This window comes from Oncorhynchus keta, chromosome 2, assembly GCF_023373465.1.
Source record: "Oncorhynchus keta strain PuntledgeMale-10-30-2019 chromosome 2, Oket_V2, whole genome shotgun sequence".
Lineage (NCBI taxonomy): Eukaryota > Metazoa > Chordata > Actinopteri > Salmoniformes > Salmonidae > Oncorhynchus > Oncorhynchus keta.
The window spans coordinates 70,952,470-70,957,106 of NC_068422.1; positions in this window are offsets into that span (position 1 = coordinate 70,952,470).

The following is a 4,637-nucleotide window of genomic DNA, read 5'->3' on the forward strand; positions in this document are numbered from 1 at the left end:
GACCGTAGTGTACCATTATCAAGAGGACATGTTTCTTCTTCACTATATAGTTGGGATTTTCGTTTCCTCAGTTTAACAGGCTCTGCTTTGTTTCAGATATTTAAGCGTGCGCAAATCTTTTCCTTTACTTAGATAAACTAAAACTTATTACATATAACGTAGATCATTCGAGCAGCACTACAATCCACATTAGTTTTTTTATTTTTATTTAATTTTAAAATTCTTTTTTTATTATAAATGTATTTTATTCATAATACAAAAATCAATTTACATTGCTACAAAAAATATCTAGTTAACAGAAGAAAGGAAGACAAAATAAGGACAAAAGAAGGACAGAAGAAAAAGGAAAAGAAAGAGGACAACAAAGTGAAACAGTCAGCACTTCTATTGCAACTTCGTATTTCGTCGTCCTAACGTAGTCTACACTGCTATCTGCCCAGCAGCTAGCCAGCTAGCAAACGTCCACCGTCTACCGAATAGCAGCACTGTAGAAACTATTACACGCAACTGAACAACTTGATTAGTGTAGTGTTAGCTAGCTACATAGTTGTCTTTGCTGTCTTCGTATCCAAGATAATTGTGTAGTTTAGAGCGTGTAGTCTTAGAGTGATTATCTTAATTTACCGAGGTTAGCTAGCCAGCTATTTGTCGTCCTTAACGTAGGAGACACTGCTAGCTAGCCAACAGCTAGCCAACGTCTACTGAATAGAACTTCCGCACTCAACAACCCGGTCGCATTCCGCTTCGCTCCACAGGTAGTATCACATTTTCATTTCATTTCATTACAGCACAACGGTTTGATTTGTTTGATCGTAGCTAGCTACATAGCTAGCTACATAGCCGTCTGTCTATCAAAGATAATTGTGTAGTCTAGAGCGATTTTCTAGGTTAGCTAGCCAGCTATTGTCGTTCTTTTAATGCAACGTAACGTAATCAACACTGCTAGCTAGCCAGCTAGCCCCCGAATAGCAGCACTGTAGAAACTATTACACTCAACGGAACGACTTGATTAGTGTAGTGTCAACAACGCAGCCACTGCCAGCTAGCCTACTTCAGCAGTACTGTATCATTTTAATCATTTTAGTCAATAAGATTCTTGCTACGTAAGCTTAACTTTCTGAACATTCGAGACGTGTAGTCCACTTGTCATTCCAATCTCCTTGCATTAGGGTAGCCTCTTCTGTAGCCTGTCAACTATGTGTCTGTCTATCCCTGTTCTCTCCTCTCTGCACAGACCATACAAACGCTCCACACCGCGTGGCCACGGCCACCCTAATCTGGTGGTCCCAGCGCGCACGACCCACGTGAAGTTCCAGGTCTCCGGTAGCCTCTGGAACTGCCGATCTGCGGCCAACAAGGCAGAGTTCATCTCAGCCTATGCCTCCCTCCAGTCCCTCGACTTCTTGGCACTGACGGAAACATGGATCACCACAGATAACACTGCTACTCCTACTGCTCTCTCTTCGTCCGCCCACGTGTTCTCGCACACCCCGAGAGCTTCTGGTCAGCGGGGTGGTGGCACCGGGATCCTCATCTCTCCCAAGTGGTCATTCTCTCTTTCTCCCCTTACCCATCTGTCTATCGCCTCCTTTGAATTTCATGCTGTCACAGTTACCAGCCCTTTCAAGCTTAACATCCTTATCATTTATCGCCCTCCAGGTCCCCTCGGAGAGTTCATCAATGAGCTTGATGCCTTGATAAGCTCCTTTCCTGAGGACGGCTCACCTCTCACAGTTCTGGGCGACTTTAACCTCCCCACGTCTACCTTTGACTCATTCCTCTCTGCCTCCTTCTTTCCACTCCTCTCCTCTTTTGACCTCACCCTCTCACCTTCCCCCCCTACTCACAAGGCAGGCAATACGCTTGACCTCATCTTTACTAGATGCTGTTCTTCCACTAACCTCATTGCAACTCCCCTCCAAGTCTCCTACCACTACCTTGTATCCTTTTCCCTCTCGCTCTCATCCAACACTTCCCACACTGCCCCTACTCGGATGGTATCGCGCCGTCCCAACCTTCGCTCTCTCTCCCCCGCTACTCTCTCCTCTTCCATCCTATCATCTCTTCCCTCTGCTCAAACCTTCTCCAACCTATCTCCTGATTCTGCCTCCTCAACCCTCCTCTCCTCCCTTTCTGCATCCTTTGACTCTCTATGTCCCCTATCCTCCAGGCCGGCTCGGTCCTCCCCTCCCGCTCCGTGGCTCGACGACTCATTGCGAGCTCACAGAACAGGGCTCCGGGCAGCCGAGCGGAAATGGAGGAAAACTCGCCTCCCTGCGGACCTGGCATCCTTTCACTCCCTCCTCTCTACATTTTCCTCCTCTGTCTCTGCTGCTAAAGCCACTTTCTACCACTCTAAATTCCAAGCATCTGCCTCTAACCCTAGGAAGCTCTTTGCCACCTTCTCCTCCCTCCTGAATCCCCCCTCCTCCCTCTCTGCAGATGACTTCGTCAACCATTTTGAAAAGAAGGTCGACGACATCCTATCCTCGTTTGCTAAGTCAAACGACACCGCTGGTTCTGCTCACACTGCCCTACCCTGTGCTCTGACCTCTTTCTCCCCTCTCTCTCCAGATGAAATCTTGCGTCTTGTGACGGCCGGCAGCCCAACAACCTGCCCGCTCGACCCTATCCCCTCCTCTCTTCTCCAGACCATTTCCGGAGACCTTCTCCCTTACCTCACCTCGCTCATCAACTCATCCCTGACCGCTGGCTACGTCCCTTCCGTCTTCAAGAGAGCGAGAGTTGCACCCCTTCTGAAAAAACCTACACTCGATCCCTCCGATGTCAACAACTACAGACCAGTATCCCTTCTTTCTTTTCTCTCCAAAACTCTTGAACGTGCCGTCCTTGGCCAGCTCTCCCGCTATCTCTCTCAGAATGACCTTCTTGATCCAAATCAGTCAGGTTTCAAGACTAGTCATTCAACTGAGACTGCTCTTCTCTGTATCACGGAGGCGCTCCGCACTGCTAAAGCTAACTCTCTCTCCTCTGCTCTCATCCTTCTAGACCTATCGGCTGCCTTCGATACTGTGAACCATCAGATCCTCCTCTCCACCCTCTCCGAGTTGGGCATCTCCGGCGCGGCCCACGCTTGGATTGCGTCCTACCTGACAGGTCGCTCCTACCAGGTGGCGTGGCGAGAATCTGTCTCCTCACCACGCGCTCTCACCACTGGTGTCCCCCAGGGCTCTGTTCTAGGCCCTCTCCTATTCTCGCTATACACCAAGTCACTTGGCTCTGTCATAACCTCACATGGTCTCTCCTATCATTGCTATGCAGACGACACACAATTAATCTTCTCCTTTCCCCCTTCTGATGACCAGGTGGCGAATCGCATCTCTGCATGTCTGGCAGACATATCAGTGTGGATGACGGATCACCACCTCAAGCTGAACCTCGGCAAGACGGAGCTGCTCTTCCTCCCGGGGAAGGACTGCCCGTTCCATGATCTCGCCATCACGGTTGACAACTCCATTGTGTCCTCCTCCCAGAGCGCTAAGAACCTTGGCGTGATCCTGGACAACACCCTGTCGTTCTCAACTAACATCAAGGCGGTGGCCCGTTCCTGTAGGTTCATGCTCTACAACATCCGCAGAGTACGACCCTGCCTCACACAGGAAGCGTCGCAGGTCCTAATCCAGGCACTTGTCATCTCCCGTCTGGATTACTGCAACTCGCTGTTGGCTGGGCTCCCTGCCTGTGCCATTAAACCCCTACAACTCATCCAGAACGCCGCAGCCCGTCTGGTGTTCAACCTTCCCAAGTTCTCTCACGTCACCCCGCTCCTCCGCTCTCTCCACTGGCTTCCAGTTGAAGCTCGCATCCGCTACAAGACCATGGTGCTTGCCTACGGAGCTGTGAGGGGAACGGCACCTCAGTACCTCCAGGCTCTGATCAGGCCCTACACCCAAACAAGGGCACTGCGTTCATCCACCTCTGGCCTGCTCGCCTCCCTACCACTGAGGAAGTACAGTTCCCGCTCAGCCCAGTCAAAACTGTTCGCTGCTCTGGCTCCCCAATGGTGGAACACACTCCCTCACGACGCCAGGACAGCGGAGTCAATCACCACCTTCCGGAGACACCTGAAACCCCACCTCTTTAAGGAATACCTAGGATAGGATAAAGTAATCCTTCTCACCCCCCTTAAAAGATTCAGATGCACTATTGTAAAGTGGCTGTTCCACTGGATGTCATAAGGTGAATGCACCAATTTGTAAGTCGCTCTGGATAAGAGCGTCTGCTAAATGACTTAAATGTAATGTAAATGTACATCAAACATGTCTAGCAAACCAAACACAGGTCTTAACAATGCTCAAACATACAAAAAATCTAAATAAAATAACAGACAAAGAATAAACAATTTAACTGCAATTATATTCACTGAAAAAAAATCCACATTAGTTCCGTCTTTGTGCCCGTAGGTAGATGACGTCAGGCGATTCCTAGGAAAGTGAATGCGATTGTCAAGATATTATTGTGTTACATATCGGTGATGTAAATTTATACAGCGGGCAATGTTATCTGTACCACTTATAGAACATACAATTGATTTAATAAATTATTATATGCATTTTATGAGGATGAATCGTACAAGTCCCGAATCGCATTTTAAGTTCATTGTTGTCCTTTATCTT